Consider the following 22,119-nt stretch of genomic DNA (forward strand, 5'->3'; position numbering starts at 1 on the left):
TTGCAGTGAGCCCAGATCGCACCACTGTCCTCCAGCCTGGGTGACAGCGCAAGACTCTGTCTTAAATAAATAAATAAATAAATAAATAAATAAAGGCAGGAAGAGGAAGCCTCATCATTAGACAATCAACTACAGTCAGAGCCTCAAGCATGGTATAGAGACCAGCTCAGCAAATCCCCCTCTCCTTCTCCTTGTTCTCTCCTCTCCCTGATAACACCCCGCGCCCAACTCCCACCCCAGTCCCCGAGGCCTTTTTTCCATTTGCATCCCTGTTCCAGGCTCTCACTAAATGATCCTTTCTGGTTTTTCTTTCAGTGAAAGTGGACATGGTTTGTGTGTTAGGGAGACGGTTTTAGTGCCCCCCATCCACTCAAGAGTGAAACATTTACCAAACCATTCATTCTCTTACTAAAATGTATCATTTCCTGCAGCATAACTTCACTAGATTGTTCTGCTAACAAAGCATCTGTCACTTTTCTTCATCTTATCAGAATACCTTCTTTCAGCCAGGTGCAGCGGCTCATGCCTGTAATCCCAGCACTTTGGGAGACCAAGGTGGGCGGATCACCTGAGCCCAGGAGTTGGAGACCATGGTCAACATAGTGAAACCTCGTTTCTAGTAAAAACACAAACCTTAGCCAGGTGTGGTGGCGTGCCTGTAGTCCCAGCTGCTCAGGAGGCTGAGGCGAGAGAATCGCTTGAACCCGGGAGGCAGAGGTTGTAGTGAGCCGAGATCGCGCCACTGCACTCCAGCCTGGGTGACAGACAGAGACTCTATCTCAAAAAAAAAAAAAAAAAATTTAAAGTTAAAAAAAAAAAAAGAAAGAATACCTTCTTCCATATCCTAGCTTGGTGTGAGCCTGAGATGGGGGAGGGTAAGAGCACCTCTCTGGAGGGTAGGAGAGAAAACCCCAGCCTGCCTCAAGGGCGAATGTCCTCAAGGGCGAATGTCCTCAAGGGATGCACATTGCCTCTACAGGTAATAAGGATCCTGTTTTGAAAGTGTTCACACAGAGGCTGGTTAATTACCTTTTTGGTGAGAGACTGGACCGATCGACTCTATCTAGAAGTAAGGATCTAGGGAAATTTTTCTTGGCTACTTGTTCCAAAAAAGAATTTGTCACTGTAATGGACATCTGCTGTTTCCACCTCCAAGAATACTTTATTCCTTCTGTCAAAACTGTTTCTTTATTTCTCTCTGGCCTGGGTGGGACTGGCTTCGTTCCAGCCCCTGGGTGGTCTTCATTGATCACATTAACATGTGATACGAACCTTCACGCTCTGTGCCCACCCCCGTGGGCCCATCCACGTGTCTTTCCCCAGACATCCTTTTCCCTAATCTGATGTGTCTCCTTCTAGGTCCCCGAGCAACTCGAGGGACAGCCAAGCTGCTTATCACTACCCCTGAGTCCACGGCCTTTCTCACCACTGGCCATTCTCTGTGCACACAAAGTGGACAACCACACATACCACCTGAAGCTCTGCCTGTGCTTCCAGGGCCAGCCCTGAGTACAGCCACAGAGCAGCAGAAACCCATTTGTGCCTTTCACCCCTACTTCCCATCCAACTCATCCAGGAAGCAAACCTGGTTGGTTTTTGTCCTCCATCAGCTGGTTCTAGGCCCCTGACCTTTTACCCCAAGGTGGCTATAGGTGTGATCGAAGGAGGAGGCAGGGATTCAACAGTGGTGGATGACAGAGGGGCGTGGTCATCTGCTCATGCAGTTTACTTGAGTCTGCTGGTCCTGTTTGTGTCCAGTCCTGGAGGGAGTACTGAAACTGTGTAATAATACATATTAAACAGTTATGCATAAAATTATATCTAATAATATATATAATTTTTTTGAGACAGGGTGTCACTCTGTCACCCAAATTGGAGTGCAGTGGCTTGATCTCAGCTCACTGCAACCTCCACATCCCAGGCTCAAGCAATTCTCCCACCTCAGTCTCTCAAGTAGCTGAGACCACAGGCTTGCACCACCATACCTGGCTAATTTTTTGGTATTTTTTGGTAGAGAGGAGGCTTCACCATGTTGCCCAGACTGGTCTTAAACTCCTGAGATCAGGCAATCCATTGGTCTCGGCCTCCCAAAGTGCTGGGATTACAGGTTTGCACCACCACACCTGGCCATGTTTTTTTTTTTGTTTTTTTTTTTTTTTTTAAAGGCATGTCTTACAATGTTGCTCACACTGGTCTCCAGCTTCTGGTCTCAAGCAGTCCTCCCACCTGGACGTGCTGGGATTACAGGCACAAGCCATCACACCCAACATCCCTTTTCTTGAGCTAGAACATCCATCTTCCTTTGCCCTTGGACACTGAAGATCCTGGTTCTTGCGCCTTTGCACTCCAGGACTGATACCAGCAGCCTCCCTGGTTTTCACTTCTTTGGCCTTGGACTGGAAGTTACACTATTGTAACTCTGACTGTGTTTGAAGGCCTGAGAAGCAGAGTAGCCAATGGTGTAACTTTCAGCCAGTTATAGCACTGGCTCTCCTAATTCTCCAGCTTGCAGACAGCATTGCGGACTTCTCAGCTTCCCTAATTGCATGAGCCAATTCCCATAGAAGTCTCCTCTTCTGTATCTCTATATAGCCTATCACTTCTGTTTCTCTGGAGAACCCTGACTAATACAGATGCTCTGTTTCCAAGACCCAGAAGCATCTTGGGACCTGGTTTTCAACTGACGTGGTGTTCTCCACTGTGGATGGTATAGCCTTGCTCCAGAACCCTAGGGATCTAAGCTGTGATTCTCCCACTGGTGCTTTCTGTAAACTTCACGCAGAATCTTTTCCTCCCACAGATATCCGTAGTACCATAGAGTACTTTGAGTCATAGGGTCCAAATGGCAGAGCTGCTTGTACTTATAGGGACAAAGGGAAAATTTCTCCCTCGCCCTCAAAGATTCACTGAAAACTTAACTCACAATAAGGCAGATTAATAAGAGAAAATAATGCATTACTACCGTGCCCTGTATCCTAATGGGGTACAGATGCTTGTATATCCTACTTCTTAGGGAAAGGGGGGATGGGGAAGTGTGGGTGATTTTAGGGGGATGGTAAATGATTTTTAGGGGAATTCAGTGGGGTTGAAGAATATACAATGGTGTGGGGCAAAGTCCATTGGGCCCACAGAGGGGACAATGGTTTTTGACAAAAGTCTGTCCTGGTTTGCTGACAGGCTTTAGTCTTACTTCCTGTGATATGGGTTCAGTTAATACCAACTCAGAGAAGGGAATGGAGGTAATTGTTTTCTTCTTTGGTAGATCCAGACTTTAGGCAGATAAGGGAACTTCAGCCTGTGTTTTGAAATAAATTGGGCAGGGTGTCCAATCTTTTGGCTTCCCTGGGCCACATTGGAAGAAGAATTGTCTTGGGTCACATATAAAATACACTAACACTAACAGTAGCTGATGAGCTAAAAAAAAATCAGCTGGGCGCGATGGCTCACACCTGTAATCCCAGCACTTTGGGAGGCCAAGGCAGGCCGAGGCTAACACGGTGAAACCCCATCTCTTCTAAAAATACAAAAAATAGCCGGGCGTGGTGGCGGGCGCCTGTAGTCCCAGCTACTCGGGAGGCTGAGGCTGGAGAATGGTGTGAACCCAGGAGGCGGAGCTTGCAGTGAGCCGAGATCATGCCACTGCACTCCAGCCTGGGTGACAGAGCGAGACTCCGTCTCAAAAAAAAAAAAAAAAAAAAAAAAAAAAAAAAAAAATTCACAGAAAGATCTCATAATTTTTTTGAGACAGAGTCTTGCTCTGTTGCCAGGCTGGAGTGCTACAGCATGATCTTGGCTCATTGCAACCTCCACCTCCCAAATTCAAGCAATTCTCCTGCCTCAGCCTCCCAAGTAGCTGGAATTACAGGCTCTTGCCACCACGCCAGTCTAATTTTTGTATTTTCAGTAAAGACACGGTTTCCTATGTTGGCCAGGCTGGTCTTGAACTCGTGACCTCAGGTGATCTGCCCGCCTGGGCCTCCCAAAGTGCTGGGATTACAGGTGTGAGCCAGCACGCCCGGCCAAGATCTCATAGTGTTTTAAGAAAGTTTATGAATTTGGCCGGGTGCGGTGGCTCAAGCCTGTAATCCCAGCACTTTGGGAGGCCGAGACGGGCGGATCACGAGGTCAGGAGATCGAGACCATCCTGGCTAACACGGTGAAACCCCATCTCTACTAAAAAATACAAAAAAAAACCAGCCGGGCGAATGGCGGGTGCCTGTAGTCCCAGCTACTCGGGAGGCTGAAGCAGGAGAATGGCGTAAACCCGGGAGGCGGAGCTTGCAGTGAGCTGAGATCCGGCCACTGCACCCCAGCCTGGGCGACAGAGCGAGACTCCCTCTCAAAAAAAAAAAAAAAAAAGAAAGTTTATGAATTTGTGTTGGGCCACATTCAAAGCTGTCCTAGGCTGCATGCTGCCTGGGGGCCATGGGTTGGACAAGCTTGAAATAGAGGATTAAGAAAAGAGACCAGCATCTTCTGGGCTTTGCACAATATTACAAGTCTGTATTGATTACATCATGTTAATCCAATCAATTGAGTAAAAAATGGCAAACACGTTAAAGCCCTGGTTAAAACGTGCTCTGGAGGGTGGGAGACAAACCCTACAAAGACTCAGGAAACCATGAAGTTCTCAGACGATTAAGAAATGTGGGAGGGGGGAGGAAAATAATTGTTCTCCTAGGTGGGTCTGTCTGGTCTTTATGTATGTATGGCAGAAGTGTCTTCTAGCATCTATTGATCCCTAATGGCCTTTAATTTAAATACTCATCATACCAGAGAGCCATATTTTGGGGTGAAGTTCCCTGTGCTCCTTCATATTACAGACTGGACTTGCTGTAAACCATTTTCCTCCTCAAGCTCTGCTTAAAGATGGTAGTCTTCCAGTTCACTCAGTAATTAGATCGGAACAGAATTCCAAGTGCCACCAGTACCTGAAGAGGCCTAACAGGCCTTGAGCTTCCTTCTTTTTTTTTTTTTTTTTTTTTTGAGAGGGAGTCTCGCTCTGTCACCCAGGCTGGAGTGCAGTGGCGCGATCTCGGCTCACTGCAAGCTCCGCCTCCCGGGTTCACGCCATTCTCCTGCCTCAGCCTCCGGAGTAGCTGGGACTACAGGCGCCCACAACCGCGCCCGGCTAATTTTTTGTATTTTTAGTAGAGACGGGGTTTCACCGTGGTCTCGATCTCCTGACCTTGTGATCCACCCGCCTCGGCCTCCCAAAGCGCTGGGATTACAGGCGTGAGCCACCGTGCCCGGCCGAGCTTCCTTCTTAATAATGGGAGCTATAAGATGAAATAATTTCTTTGGGAGGCTGAGGCGGGCAGATCACAAGGTCAGGAGATGGAGACCATCCTGGCTAACACGATGAAACCCTGTTTCTACTAAAAATACAAAACATTAGACGGGCGTGGTGGCGGGTGCCCGTAGTCCCAGCTACTCGGGAGGCTGAGGCAGGAGAATGGCGTGAACCCAGGAGGTGGAGGTTGCAGTGAGCCGAGATTGTGCCACTGCACTCCAGCCTGGGCGACAGAGAGAGACTCCGTCTCAAAAAAAAAAAAAGATGAAATAATTTTCCTTTGACTTCCTAGGGAATATCTCCACCGGACTCCTAAGAACTTCACGATGTGATGGTTTCCTGAACCTTTGTAGGGTTTATCTCCCACCATCCAGAGCATGTTTTAACCAGGGCTTTAACATGTTTGCCATTTTTTTTTTTTTTTTTTTTTGAGACGGAGTCTCGCTGTGCCGCCCAGGCTGGAGTGCAGTGGCCGGATCTCAGCTCACTGCAAGCTCCGCCTCCCGGGTTCACACCATTCTCCTGCCTCAGCCTCCCGAGTAGCTGGGACTACAGGCGTCCGCCACATCGCCCGGCTAGTTTTTTGTATTTTTTTTAGTAGAGACGGGGTTTCACCGTGTTAGCCAGGATAGTCTCGATCTCCTGACCTCGTGATCCACCCGTCTCGGCCTCCCAGAGTGCTGGGATTACAGGCTTGAGCCACCGCGCCCGGCGTTTGCCATTCTTTACTCATTTGATTGGATTAACATGATGTAATCAATACAGTTGTGCACTTGTAATGTAGTACAGAAAGCCCAGAAGATGCTGGTCCCTTTGGACTATGTTATAACAGACAGTGGGAGAGTTCGCATGCCTAAGGTCAGGACTGTAAATGTGTACAGTTGGCCTCCATATCCATGGGTTCCACAGTCATGGATTTAAAATATGAGAAAAAAAAACCAGTAAAAAATCACAACAAAAAAAAATAATATAAATAAAAAATACAGTATAAAAACTACTTACAGGCTGGGTATGGTGGCTTATACCTGTAACGCCAGCACTTTGGGAGGCCAAGCCAAGTGGGTCACCTGAGGTCAGGAATTTGAGACCAGCCTGGCCAAAATGGCAAAATACAAAATACAAAATACAAAATAAAAATACAAAAATCAGCTGGGTGCAGTGGCGCACACCTGTAGTCCCAGCTGCTCGGGAGGCTGAAGCAGGAGAATTGCTCAAACTCAGGAGGTGGATGTTGCAGTGAGCCGAGATCATGCCACTGCACTCTAGCCTGGGCAACAGGGTGACACTCCGTCTCAAATAAAGGAAAAAAACTACTTAAGTAGCATTTACATTGTATTAGGTATTATAAGTAATCTAGAGATGATCTAAAGTATATGGGAAGCTATATGTAGGCTACATACAAATACTATGCCATTATATATAAGGGACTTGAGCATCCTCAGATTTTGGTATGTGGAGGGGTGGGGGTCCTACACCAATCCCCTGTGAATATCAAGGGACAACTGTACTATTGATCATCCCAGGCAGTATGAAACAGTTCCTAATCCTCCTTTATAGAGATGGGAAAGAATGTGCTTGCCAGGTCAGTAGCTACACGCCATGCACTGAGTTAACGTGAATCTGCTTTGGCAAAATCACGGCCAGCACAGCAGCAGCCACTGAGGCCACCACCTGCCTGAGCTTGTGGTAGCCTACTGCCATCCTGCAGGATCTCTCTGGTTTTTGTAGGGGCCAGACTGAGGAATTAAATGGAGGAAATTATGGAGGCCACATTTTACATCTGTAAGAGTGGCATTAATCTCTGCCATCCCCCAAGATGTGATACAGTTTTCAGTTGGCTGGGGTAGGAGGCCGTTTGAAAGGCTTCCATTTCACCTGCCTCACTATGATGGCTCTTACCCCACAGGCCAAGAAACCACTGGAAGAGTTCTGGCAATACTGGTTATGTTGATTCTAGCTATATAGTAAGAGACCAGGATCGGGCACGGTGGGCTCACACCTATATCCCAGCAGTTTGGGAGCCCGAGGTGGGTGGATCACTTGAGGCCAGGAGTTTGAGACCAGCCTGGGCAACATGGTGAAACCGCATCTCTACTAAAAGTACAAAAATTAGCCGGGCGTGGTGGCGCCTGCCTGTAATCTGTTACTCTGGTAGCTGAGGCAGGAGAATCGCTTGAACCCGAAAGGCAGAGGTTGCAGTAAGCTGAGATCGCACCTCTGCACTCTAGCCTGGGCTACAGAGCAAAACTCTGTCTAAAAAAAAAGAGAGAGAGAAAGAGAGAAAGAGAGAGAAACCAGGAAAATGACTACCAGGAGGGTCTGTGGACCTAATGGACATACTGTGAAGCTGGTCATGGCTGGGACTAACTATACTTATTACTTGACCCCATATTCCACCACCCTAGCAAGGCACCATGATGATGCTTGAGTTTCCTTGGTATCAATGTCAATGTGGACTCTATGTTCAACTGTTCTCAAAATACCTGCATTCTTTCCCCAGTGTCTGATTACTCAAGTTCTCCCTGTAGAAGGGCTGGTGGAACCTTATCCTGTCCATGTGCCAGCTGATGCAGCGTCCTTCTTCATTCAGTAGGTTCTAGATCTTAACTTAGGCTGGAAACTGGACAAAGGATCATGACTTTTTATTGGGTGGTTGATGTTTTAAAATAAGCTCTTGGGCCAGGCACGGTGGCTCATGCCTGTAATCCCAATACTTTGGGAGGCTGAGGCAGGCGGATCACCTTAGGTCAGGAGTTCCAGACCAGCCTGACCAATGAGGAGAAGCCCCCATCTCTACTAAAAATACAAAATCAGCTGGGCGTGGTGGTGCATGCCTGTAATCTCAGCTGCTCAGGAGACTGAGGCAGGAGAATCGCTTGAACCCAGGAGGTGGAGGTTGTGGTGATCCAAGATCGCACCACTGCACTCCAGCCTGGGCAACAAGAGTGAAACTCTGTCTCAAAAAAATAAAATAAAATAAAATAAAATAAAATAAGCTCTCTTTGACTGCCCATCTATCTTACCACTAGGAATATTATGTTCTATTAACCATTTCCGGCTTGGCACGGTAGCTCATACTTGTAATCCCAACACTTTGGGAGGCCAAGGCGGGCAGATCACTTGAGTGCAGGAGTTCAAGACCAGCCTGGGCAACATGGTGAAACCCCATCTTTACTATTAAAAATATATCTTAGGCTGGGCGTGGTGGCTCACGCTTGTAATCCCAGCACTTTGGGAGGCTGAGGCAGGTGGATCATGAGGTCAGGAGTTCAAGACCAGCCTGGCCAACATAATGAAACCCCATCTCTACTGAAAATACAAAAATTAGCCAGGTGTTGCGGCATGCACCTGTAGTCCCAGCTACTTGGGAGGCTGAAGCAGGAGAATTGCTTGAACCCAGGAGGCAGAGGTTGCAGTGAGCCGAGTTCGTGCCACCGCACTCCAGCCTAAGTGACAGAGCAAGACTCGGTCTCCAAAAACAAAACGAAACAAAACAAAAAAATATATGTATACCATGCCCACCTTCTGACAGATAAGTGCTGCTATCAGAGGAGTTGAAACCAGAGCAACTCCATCTTGAATAGGGGCTGGGTAAAATGACGCTGAGACCCACTGGGCTGCATTCTCAGTTAGGCATTCTAAGTCACAGGATGAGATAGGAGGTCGGCACAAGATACAGGTCATAAAGACTTTGCTGATAAAACAGTTTGCAGTAAAGAAGCCGGCTAAATCCCACCAAAACCAAGATGGTGATGAAAGTGTCCTCTGGTTGTCCTCACTGCTACACTTCCATCAGTGCCATGATAGTTTACAAATGCCATGGTAATGTCAGGAAGTTACCCTATATGGTCTAAAAAGGGGAGGCATGAATAATCCACCCCCTGTTTAGCATATCATCAAGAAATAACCATACGAATGGGCAACCAGCAACCCTTGGGGCTGCTCTGTCTGTGGAGTAACCATTCTTTTATTCTTCTACTTTCATAATAAACTTGCTTTCACTTTACTCTATGGACTCGTCCTGAATTCTTTCTTGTGTGAGGTCCAAGTACCCTCTCTTGGGGTCTGGATCGGGACCCCTTTCCTGTAGCACTGCCACTTGGCCTTGATTATTTTGAGCTCCTCTTATCCCCATTACTATCAGCCCCCACCCCCTTCACCACCCCCTCCCCCATAACAGCATCTCCCACCTTCACGACCCCCCACCCCCCACCCCAGGGTGGTCAACGATAGACTTCTCAATGCTGCTGTTCCTCCTCCACCAGCACCTCCTTTATTGCTTTGATAAAAGAGTGTTTTATGGGCTCTCCCAGGGAACATAGTCAGCTGGGGAATTTGCAGGCCCCACACAGGCTGATCCGGTCAAGCAAGCCTTCTCCTTTGATCCATTTGATCCCTTCTGCCATCTGCCATGCTGTTTGGATTTTTCTCCTTAACTTAGTTTGGGCCAGTGCTGTTTCCAGGCTTCCAAGAGCCATTCTAGCACCTTCTTCTGGGGTCTTTGCCAGGGGGTAAAATCCTGCATCGCAGGAGCACACTCCTATTCAATAAATTCTTTCCCATCGAGTTTTATGTTTTGATCCTCATCCTCAGAATCCAGTCACATCTCTACTCTCCTGAATCCTGCCAGCACACGCTGGCAAGTTCCTGCAGCTCCTCCAGGGTACAGTCTCATTCCTCAGCAGCAGGCCCGGCGCATCCCTGGCCGGTTTTGTTGTGACTTGATAGCTATTTGTCTGGTGGCCAGGAGGGAGGTGCATATCATCTTGCAAAGCAGAGGCCCTGCACCCTCTTCAACCATGAGGGGAGCTTTAGCCCTTAACAGTGGGCAGGGGGCTGCTTCTGCAGGCCCAGTGGGTTCAGTGGAATCTGGAGATTCAAGATTTTTTTAATGCATTGACCCAGATGTGCCATCCCAAGTCTCTGAGTTCTGATCCTTCTCTACAGGAGTATGACCTGACAGAGCAGATGAGCTCTGATTGAGAATCCAACCCCTCTGACCTCTCTGAAGCTGCATTACCCTTATAATGAATTCTGGGGATGATCCTTAGCTTTTTCTGCCCTCCAGCTACAGAGTCCCATATGCTGCCAAGAGACTTTCACACTTTGTCTCAAACTGATGATTAAGTACTCTCAAACTTCCATTGTCTTCCTTTAAGCATTGCTAGCCCCAGAGCCATCTGATTTCACAGTCCTTATATTACCAGTTCACTCAAACCTCTCAAATGCCTGGGAATTTGCTTCCACCAGTGCCTCCCTTCCATCAGTTTCCCATCATTCCTGTACATCCCCAGTGAAAGTTTAAACAAGTGCAGCACACTAGAATGCCAGGGGCTATTAGTGCTCTACCTTCCAGCTCCAAAGACCTATTTTAGAATCTGCTTCCTAAAAATTACTCCTGGCCTCAGCTGCCTCATGTCTGGGTCCCTGCCTGCCAACAGATTTGTGATGGATATTTACATGCTGGAGGTTTACTGGCCCATGGTCTCAGAAACAATACTTGCAAGGGAGTAAATGAAGCAGGTTGAGCAGAGGGAGAAGTGGAACCGGGTTGTAGTTGCATCAGAGCCTCAACCGATGCTACAGGGAAGTTTGAACCTGAGGTGGCCCTTCGGAGTTGTCTCAGATCTAGGTAGGAGGACTATGCTTTTGTACTTCTGCCCTGACCAATCATTGGCAGACCACATAAAGCTTGGGCTAGGCAGAGGATAGTCTTTGGATGGGAATAAATAAAGCCTGGGCATTTATGAACATGAAACAATGCCTGGAGGCTCAGCTGCGAGAGCTGTGAGCCATCAGCAGCCAATCCTCCCTACAGCTGCGGAATAAGCGGTCTGGTTTTGAAGGGGAGAGAGAGAGGTAGTGCACTAGGAGCCACTGACCTGAAGAAGGGGTTGACCCAGCAGAAGGCAGAGAGGAAGGGCATAAAGACACCAGGTTCTTGGTGACATCCTTTGAGCTACAGGATGAAACCGTGCCTGAAGCCACATTTCAAGTATACGTTTCAGGTAAGCATGAAGGCAGGTTCTCTTTGTTTAAGCCACGTGAGTTGGGATTTCTGCTGCTGGATAAAATCTTGCCTGAAGCGGCATTTTATTTGCACTTTTCTCTAAAGCATGCAGTCAAATTCTCCTTGTTTAAACCATGTGAATTGGGCTTTCTATCACTTGTAACATAAAGACTCTCCATGGGCTGGGCATGGTGACTCAGGCCTGTTATCCCAACACTTTGGGAGGACGACAAGGGAGGATTGCTTGAGCTCAGGAGTTCAAGACCAATCTGGGCAACATAGCGAGACCTCATCTCTACTATAAATTTTAAAAAATCAGCTGGACATAATGGTGCATGCGTGTAGTCCCTGCTACTCAGGAGACTGACGTGGAAGGATCACTTGAGCCCAGGAGATCAAAGCTTCAGTGAACCATGATTGTACTCCTGTACTCCAGCCTGGGTAACAGAGTGAGATCCTGTCTCAGAAAAAAGAAAAAAAAAAAAGGCCAGACACAGTGGCTCATGCTTGTAATCTCAGCACTTTGGGAGGCCCACGTGGGAGGATTACTTGAACCCAGGAGTTCAAGACTAGCCTGGGCAGCATAATGAGACCCCATCTCCAAAAAAAAAAAAAAAAAAAAGAATATCCATGAATCCAAGTACAAACTAACAGTTTATTGCCTTTTTAAAAATCAGAAGCTAAAATTAAATTTGTGATTTGGAAAATTTATTAGTAAAAAAGATTTCTGCATAAATTAATGATGGTTCTTTTCTTGCTCCATAGTGCTACCTGAATACGGACTGAAAATTACTTATGGGAATATTTACAAGCTTATATTGCAGTATAATTGGTGCTTGTTTGAGTGCTTCATTAATATTTAATTTTGTATCATTTCTTGAACTAATTTATTGGCACATTTTCAGCATTCCACTGAGAGACTTAACATAAATCACATTAATAATAAATGGCATGAGAGCTTTTTGTATTTCTTTTCTTTTTTTTTTTTTTTTTTTGAGACGGAGTCTGGCTCTGTTGCCCAGGCTGGAGTGCAGTGGCTGGATCTCAGCTCACTGCAAGCTCCGCCTCCCGGGTTCACGCCATTCTCCTGCCTCAGCCTCCCGAGTAGCTGGGACTACAGGCGCCCGCCACTGTGCCCGGCTAGTTTTTTGTATTTTTTAGTAGAGACGGGGTTTCACCGTGTTAGCCAGGATGGTATCGATCTCCTGACCTTGTGATCCGCCCGTCTCGGCCTCCCAAAGTGCTGGGATTACAGGCTTGAGCCACCGTGCCCGGCCGTATTTCTTTTCTGAGCTATCATTTAAAGATAATTTTCTATGACAGGGAATTCTAAATGTACTATTAAAGATAAGACTTTCTTTTTTTTTTTTTTTTTTTTTTTTTTGAGACAGAGTCTCGCTCTGTCACCCAGGCTGGAGTGCAGTGGCCGGATCTCAGCTCACTGCAAGCTCCGCCTCCCGGGTTCACGCCATTCTCCTGCCTCAGCCTCCTGAGTAGCTGGGACTACAGGCGCCCGCCACCTCGCCCGGCTAAGTTTTTGTATTTTTAGTAGAGACGGGGTTTCACTGTGTTAGCCAGGATGGTCTCGATCTCCTGACCTCGTGATCCGCCCGTCTCGGCCTCCCAAAGTGCTGGGATTACAGGCTTGAGCCACCGCGCCCGGCCCAAAGATAAGACTTTCTTAATGTCTGCTTCAGCAACCAACAGGAAATACAATGTGATTTTAATTATATTTATGTCTTGGGTTTTGACACAGTGCTTTCTGTTATTAACTCTTGTGAAGTGTACATCTTCATAAAGCGTTTTCAGCCATCCATGAAAAGACAGACTTGCTCAGACAAGTCCTTGAAACTAAAATGAAACTATAAAGCAAGTCCATGACATGAAGCAAGACAGATGTTTCTTCGTGGGAACTGGGGCCGGTCATGCTTGTCCGAGTGGCAAGGACCTAAATTCTTCAGGTGACCAATATTTCTGTAGTCAGACTGTCCCCCCAAAGCCAGAAAGAGTGGAACCCACAAATGCCCTGGTCTCAGAAAAGAACATCAGCTTAACTTGGCAGGGCTGTCTTAGGAGCCTGTCTCTGCAGGCTCACCGTGCTCATTTCTAAATGTACACCTGCAAAAGCATGAAAATAACACTTTAAACAAGTTACATTTGCCAATAAATAATTCAAAAGTTGTACGTGGAGGCCGGGCGCGGTGGCTCAAGCCTGTAATCCCAGCACTTTGGGAGCCCGAGACGGGCGGATCACGAGGTCAGCAGATCGAGACCATCCTGGCTAACACGGTGAAACCCCGTCTCTACTAAAAAATACAAAATAAACTACCCAGGCGTGGTGGCGGGGCCTGTAGTCCCAGCTACTCGGGAGGCTGAGACAGGAGAATGGCCTAAACCCGGGAGGCGGAGCTTGCAGTGAGCTGAGATGCGGTCGCTGCACTCCAGCCTGGGCGGCAGAGCAAGACTCAGTCTCAAAAAAAAAAAAAAAAAAGTTGTACGTGGAAAAGAGAAAATATGATAAACCACTGAAAGCATATCTTTAAAATGCATGTCATAATTAAAAATTAACCACCAACATTTTGAAAAAAACAAAAACAAAAACCTTAAAATAGTTTAATTTTTTTTTTTTTTTTTGAGACAGAGTCTTGCTCTGTCACCCAGGCTGGAGTGCAGTGGCGTGATCTCGGCTCACTGCAAGCTCCGCCTCCTGGGTTTACACCATTCTCCTGCCTCAGCCTCCCCAGCAGCTGGGACTACAGGAGCACGCCGCCACGCCTGGCTAATTTTTTTGTATTTTTAGTAGAGACAGGGTTTCACCGTGTTAGCCAGGATGGTCTCAATCTCCTGACTTAATGATCCCCCTGCCTTGGCCTCCCAAAGTGCTGGGATTACAGGCGTGAGCCACCGCGCCCGGCTAAAATAGTTTAAAATTCTTAAAAACATTTATGGCAAAGCACATGGATACTGAAATTAAATGCAAAAATGATTTTCCCCCCATACTGCTTCTATAACAGTCAGGATTCTTTTGATTGCGAGTGACAGAAATCCAGTATAAAAGGCAATAGCTGATTAAAATAACCAAAAATGCTTGTTTTGTTACAAAGTAAGAATAGGGACCGGGCATTATGGCTCACTCCTGCAATCCCAGCACTTTGGGAGGCCAAGGTGGGCAGATCACTTGAGTCCAGGAGTTCAAGAACAACCCCATCTCTATGAAAATAAAAAAAATTAGCTGGGTGCGGTGGTGAGTGCCTGTAGTCCCAGCGATTTAGGAGGCTGAGGTGGGAGGGTCAGTTGAGCCTGGGAGGTCACACCACTGCACTCCAGCCTGGGAGACAGAGCAAGACCCTGTCTCAAAAAAAAAGAAAAGATGAAATTCTTCCTCCCCTTCCCCATATCTCATCCCCACTTCCAAGGGGATCCTAGAGGGCTGTCATAGTTATTGGTTTTGTGTGCTCATCAGGCTTCTTCCGGTATTAGCACCCCTTTTTTGGAGAAAGTGCACCCACCTCCCTGGAGTCCTGGTGAGGGTGCTGTCAATCACAGTGCCCACTTGGCTTCTGCTCCAGTGTGTGGACATGTGACTCAGGCTGAGCTAGCTCCTAGCACCTGCTTTCCTGTTCTGACAGTTGCCACCTCCCCATTTCCCATGACTTGAATTTACGGAGTCACAGCTAATCCCTGAAGCCAGAAAGAGCAGAACCCACAAATCCTCTGGTGTCAGAAGAGAACATCAGCTTAGCTTGGCAGGGCTGTCTCAGGAGCCTGTCTCTGAGGGCTCACCGGGCTGGTTTCTAAATGTGCACCCACCATCTGTTGGATGATTCATACCCGGCTGGATACAAAGTCGGGGCTCCATTCGGGTCTTTGGACTTGAATTCATTCCAAAATCAAAGGTGTCAAGATTGGTGGTTTAAAATTCTAGAATCATTTTGGGAAATGAGGACGGCATTTGCCCTTGTACAATCCCTTGATGTGTCTCCCATTTTTATAAAAATGAAAAGGAGGTTCTGAGAGGCCCCCTGAAGCAACTCCTTCCCCATCTGGGATTGCACCCCTCCAGACCAGAGACTGAGCGCCCCTGAGGGGCTCCCACCCCCACTCCTCTCCCCCGAGACATGCTGGACAGGGCTGGTGGGCTATCTTCCCTCTTCCTTCCTCCCTTCCTTTTCTTTCCCTGATGTTTTTAAACTTCACGTGCAGACATTTGAGTTAGTTAATCATATGCCTTAGTTCATGGCATTTTCTCATCACTAGCCCATGTAAGTCCCCTCTCTTGTTTGTAATTATTCTCTTTTATCCACATATCCTATCGAAGTCTCCAGCCCCTCCCCCATCATAGGCATATGTTCTTTTTTTGTTTTTGAGGCAGGGTCTTGCTCTGTTGCCCAGGCCGGAGTTCAGTGGCATGATCACAGCCCCTGCAATCTCTACCTCCCAGGCTCAAGTGATCCTCTGGCCTCAGCCTACCACGTAGCTGGGACTACAGGCATATGCCACCAATGCCAGCTAATTTTTGTATTTTTTGTACAGACAGGGTTTTGCCATGTTGGCCAGGATGGTCTCAAATTCCTGGGCTCAAGTGATCTGTCTGCCTCAGCCTCCCGAAGTGCTGGGATTACAGATGTGAGCCACCGCGCCTGGCTATCGGCTAGTATTCTGTAACTTTCATTTGCATGTATTCTTGTAAAGGGAGTATTGATGTTTTGTATTTTTTCTATGCATACATTTTAAATGTTCACAAATGTTATCGGCTTATATATCTCATTCTGTTGCTTGTTTGTTTCACCCATTCTTATATTTCTGGGATCTGTCCACGTGGCCCTGGGTGCATCTAACCCATTGCTTCTAACTTTGCAAAGTACTCCATGGTGTGTGTGCTTAGTAATCTTCATCTGCCTCCAGGGCCCATTTCCCACCTTCCAGTTGGGTTTGGTCTTTGAAAGGCACCCCCAAGAGATCAGAGGGTAGGTGGAAGTAGGGTGGGATATTGATTTGACTAGACAGGCTGGGCATAGCAGTGGTGGCATTCTTCTCCCAAGAGCTGCAGCTCCTGCCCGGAGGCTCTCTCCTACAGCCTGGGGACCACCTCCTGCCCTTACCCTCAGGCAGGGTGGAGGCAAGAGCCCCCCATGGATGCTGGTCTGAGGGTGCTTCCCTGCCTCTTGTTGGTATCCCTAAACGCCACCCACACCATATACGTTATTCCATCATGGAGCTCTTCTCAGTCGTCCTGCAGAGTCAGATTTATTCAGCATGGATTTGCCATGTGTGTTCCTCTTTGCCCACCCAGTGGTAGACTCCTGCATTGCCACTAACTCCCCGCCACCACACCTATCTCCGGGAGAAACAGCTCACTCTTCTTTCCACCTCTGGTCCTTTCCTTTCCAGGTGGGGTGCATTCCCCTAACTCCTGCAGCCGCGACATCTGGGAGAGGGGACCATCTCTGTCTTTCTAATCACCTGAGCCAGCAGTTCTCAGCCAGGTGTGATGTCAGCCCCATGGGACATGTGGCAATGTCTGGGGACATTTTTGCTGGTCATGACTGGGGGTGGGGGTGGTGAGATGCTATGGGTATCCAGTGGGTAGAGGCCAGGGATGCTGCTCAATCCATTCCTCCAAAGCACAGGACAGCCCCTCCATGGCAAAGAAGTATCTGGTCCTGAATGTCAGCAGCGCTGAAGTGGAGCGGCTCTGAGTTAACACAAAACCACTTGGACTTTAGATTTCATCCTTTCCTGGGCTTTTGATTGGTTCTTGGGGAGGTGGCAGAAGACCCCCTGAGATCTTGCTTCATGCTGCCTGTGAAAGCAGCTTTGTTAAACTAAGCTCCTGGCCTTGCTCCACCCTCTCCCTCATTCCTCCCCATGGCAGGAGGTGTGACATCTGATTCTCAAGTTTCTGAGTTTCCACGGAGGAGCCAGGCAGGCCCTTCCAGCTCCTTCCTTCTGTGTGGGAGCTGGGTGCCTACGGGAAACCCACATTTAGCGTAGCAGGCTACAGAGGACCATTTGCCCAGCACAGCCTGGTTCCGGGGTACAATGTTGGGAAATCCGTTGTTGTTGCTCAGCTAAGCCATGCTCTTTTCCAGCTATGACAGTAATAAAGCTGACTTTATTAAATTTTTTTTTTTTTTGAGAGAGACTCTTGCTCTGTCACCCAGGCTGGAGTGCAGTGGCGTGACTGTAGCTCACTGTAACCTCAAACTCCTGGGCTTAAGCAGATCTCCCACTTCAGCCTCCCAAGTAGCTGGGACTATAGGTGTGCACCACCATGCCTAGCTACCTTTAAAATTTTTTCATAGAGATGGGATCTTGCTATATTGCCCAGGCTGGTCTCAAACTCCTGACCTCAAGTGATCCTTCTGCCCTCAGCCTCCGAAAGCACTAGGAATATAGACGTTAGCTACCGCATCCAGCCAAAGCTGACATTTTGGTTGTCATCTACCTAGCTTATTTGCCAATCTCTCATCTGGTTCAGAGCTGCAGGAGAGAACATCATAAAGTGTAATTCACTGGGACTCTTCATGGGACTCTTCAATGCCAACAGTCACTTTAATATCACTGGAACCTCCCTCTCTGCCTCAGGCTAGTCCAGGCAAACACGCAGTAGGGCACTGGGATTAGGAGCACTGGCCCATTGTTAGTGCACGGGGACTCCCCATTTACACCTGCTAGGAGAAAATGGCCCTAGCCGCCTTAGGTGGAGGCAGCAGAGTGTTGGCTCAGGTGTCTGACCAGCATAGGTGGTGCTGAACGCAGGGGCTCAGATGATTCGCTCAGGACCAGTTCCTCTCTTCCCATTGCTTGGTTTCTTTCTTCTGTGTTGACCACACCCTCAGGCAGGCTCTCCCCTTAGAGTGGCTGCCAGCAGCAACCAGACTCTATATTACAAGTTGAAATCCTACTGAGAACAGCAGGGAGTCTTTTTTTCTAAGCATCCCAGCAGTGCTGTGATTCTATGGCCTGGGGTGTGTCTGTCTCCTGAACCAAAGATTAATCAGAACCAAAACCATCTTCCCCATACTTGTCCTGGGCACTGAGAATGGAAATGACACCTCACGGTCTAGAGTAACATGACCTGCTTATGTCACTGTCTTCATTTGCATTTCTCTACTCTGCTGGGACTGTCCTGCCCAAGCAAATGGTTCAACCGTTCATTGCCGCAACTTCCAGGAAGATCTATCAGCTCTTCAGTGGAAAGCATCAACAGTTTGAACCCTAAGATTCTTTGAATGTTGTGGTTCAAAATCCTAGCCTGCTTTTCCCACCAATCCAGGACTGTTGTACTGTGATCTCTGCCCTGTCTGAAGCAAACCAACTCTTCCTCCCACAGACTCGCTTTAAACCAAACTTCCAGTTCTCCATACATCCCGAGCTTATCTTTCACTTCTGCTGGAAGCAATAAGCTCAGCTTTGTCTTATCCACTGGTCGTGATGGTAATGTCTGGGGAGCCCACTTCTGACACGAAGATGGTAGAATCCCCCAATGGGAAGGGGGCTGAGCCCACGAAGAACTCTTGTAAGTGCCAACGACAGGGTCAGCTTCAAATATGTCCCAAGTCCAGAGGGCACAGAGGCTGGGGCTGCATGACAGCATCAGTGAAGTAAGAGCTTTCCTGCCTCTCCTTCTATCATCTCTGTCCTTAAACTTCAGCCCTGGATGAGTCAGAAACCTCTGTTAACAGAAAAGGAGAGGAGTGAAAGGCTGGGAGGGCTTCACAGGTGGACTTCTCTGGAAGCAGATGCAGAGGTGGAGTTTGGCCTGCAGGAGGCTTATTTCTTAGGAAACAATACCTGAGTAAGGGAAGAGGATGGAGCAGGTGTGGGCAGGGGCAAGGTGAGGTGTGGTGACTTGCAGGGAGCCTAATTAAAGGATAAACTCTGGCATATTAAAATGTTAATGAGGCCAGGCACGGTGGCTCACACCTGAAATCCCAGCACTTTGGGAGGCCAAGGTGGATGGATCACCTAAGGTCACCTGAGGTCAGGAGTTCGAGACGAGCCTGGCCAACATGGTGAAACCCCATTTCTATTAAAAATACAAAAAAATTAGCTGGGCGTGGTGGCACATACCTGTAATCCCAGCTACTCAAGAAGCTTAGACAGGAGAATCCCTTGAACCTGGGAGGCAGAGGTTTCAGTGAGCTGAGACCTCTGCACTCCAGGCACTCCAGCCTGGGCAACAGAGTGAGACTCCATCTCAAAAAAAATTTTTTTTAAGTGAGTTTATTTGACCATTCAACAATTTATGAATTAGGCAGCACCAGACCACAAGTGGTTCAGTGCTCCCCAGAGCAGGCAAGAATGGAGACTTTTATAATGTGGTTGCAGAACGATAAATAAGACAAATAACAAATAACAATGTTATTTGTTAAAAACAATTAACAAATAAGACAAATAACAAATAACAAATAATGTTTCATGCTTTCCATTGAAGAGCTGATAAGGTCTTTCTGGAAGTTCTGCAATGAACAGCAAACCATTTGCTTGAGCAGGACAGTCCCAGAAGAGTAGAGAAATGTTAATGAAAGCAAAGACAAATAACATTTTCTATTGGTTAAAGTAGGAAGTCCCTAGTTAGAAGTTAGTTAGTGCTTTTTAATTGGTAAAGACTCTCATTTGAGGTTAGTTGGCTGTTACTGATTGCTTAAGCTTGAGTTTATGTTGAGTTGCGTTTCAGTTTGCTTACGTAGAAAACCAAGGCACCGGAACTGTTCCAGCCTAACAGCCTCCCAGATAATTATTTTAATAACTTAAATGGCCAGCCCTTCAACCCCCACCTCCATCAGTCATTGTACATGGGCCCCCCACAAAACAAAAGGCATGCTCTTGGGTGAGGCAGCACTTTGCAGCTGAGGCAAACTCCTGGAGCTGGGATAAGTCCTTGCTTGGAGGAGTATGGGGTGGCACTTTTCTGTCCCACCACTGAGCAGAAAGCAAGCAAAACTGATGGCCCTGCTTCTGTCCAGACACCAGCTTCTCCCTGACACGGGTCCTAACTTGGACAGAAGAGTTTGTAGGGGAAGAAAAAAATAATTTTTCCTTCTACTCACCTTAGGTTTATTAGCTGGGGCTCCTATACCAAAAGACAGATCAATAAGAGGAAAAAAAAAAAAAAAACAGGAGGTTATTAACGTGCATATCTTAGATAAACATGGGAAACGCCCAGGGAATGAGTAAATCCCACAGAAGGGGCTTACAGCGTCTTCAACAAAGAACAGTGCATTTTAAATTTTATTTTATTTTTTATTTTTATTTAATATTATTATTGTTTTGAGATGGTGTCTCACTCTGTTGCTCAGGCTGGAGTGCTGTGGTGCGATCTCAGCTCACTGCAGCCTCTGCCTCCCAGGTTCAAGCAATTCTTGCACCTCAGCCTTCAGAGTAGCTGGGACTACAGGCATCCATCATCTCACCCGGCTAATTTTTGTATTTTTAGTAGAGACGAGGTTTTCCATGTTGGCCAGGCTGGTCTTGAACTCCTGACCTCAAGTGATCCACCCACCTCAGCCTCCCAAAGTACTGGGATTACAGGTGTGAGCCACCACGCCCAGCCACAATACATTTTTAGACAAATAACAAGACCAGGGGGGAAAGGACTTGGAATCTCTAGGGGTGGCAGATTGTGAGAAGGCAAATACATGGTATATAGAGGCTAGCTCGTAAGGTTTGTTATGGAGATTCTTCTGTTGCTGATAAGGGTCTACAGCTGTCTCTGGTGGCCAAGCTTTGTCCTTCCTGGTAGAGGCGGGGAGCGCGCCTTTGTAAGTTTATGTCCTACTTCTAGGCAAATAGTGGGAGAGCAGAGGCCTCCTTATATCTGCTTCATCTCATTTGTCTTAAACTCAAAACAATCCTTGTGCCAAAGGGGCATACTTTGGGGTGGCATATTCTGGTCTCCTACATCTCTCTGCAAGGGGAACTGATGTTTTCACTCTTTTGCAGAAAGAGACCTTTTAACGACGAACTTGATACTGTTCTTTTTTTTTTTTTTTTTTTTTTTGAGACGGAGTCTCACGCTGTTGCCCAGGCTGGAGTGCAGTGGCGCGATCTCGGCTCACTGCAAGCTCCGCCTCCCGGGTTCCCGCCATTCTCCTGCCTCAGCCTCCTGAGTAGCTGGGACTACAGGCGCCCACCACCGCGCCCGGCTAATTTTTTGTATTTTTAGTAGAGACGGGGTTTCACTGTGGTCTCGATCTCCTGACCTTGTGATCCGCCCGCCTCGGCCTCCCAAAGTGCTGGGATTACAGGCTTGAGCCACCGCGCCCGGCCACTTGATACTGTTCTGTGACCTGAAGGGACTGGAGAAAAGATGGCCAGAGTTGTCAGGGGGCCTGCCCGGGTTGCCAGCCATGGAGGGGAAGAACTAGCCTGGCAGGATTGAGAGGCAGTTACCGTCTCCCTGTGGCAAGTGTGGGGGATCAAACTCACCCTCCCTACAAGTCAACTCAACTGCCCGAGTTGGGCAGCTTCACAAAGGTGAGGTAAATGAACTGGATCTTTAACAAGGAAAGGCACAAAAGGCCAGAGGAGAAGGAAATAACCTGACTTTGTATTTGTGCACCTGGGGAGATATGCAGCCCTCCTAGATTAAGACCAAACCCCTCAAACAATGAAAGAGATTAAAGGCCCGGGCACAACAAAACAAATAAAAGGACTGGATGCGGTGGCTCACACCTGAAATCCTAGCACTCTCGGAGGCTGAGGCAGGTGGACTGCTTGAGCTCACGAGTTCAAGACCAACCTGGGCAACATTGTGAGACACCCCCCATCTCTACCAAAAATATAAAAATTCGCTGGGCATGGTGGCACA

Source organism: Macaca fascicularis, chromosome 16, assembly GCF_037993035.2.
Source record: "Macaca fascicularis isolate 582-1 chromosome 16, T2T-MFA8v1.1".
Classification (NCBI taxonomy): Eukaryota; Metazoa; Chordata; class Mammalia; order Primates; family Cercopithecidae; genus Macaca; species Macaca fascicularis.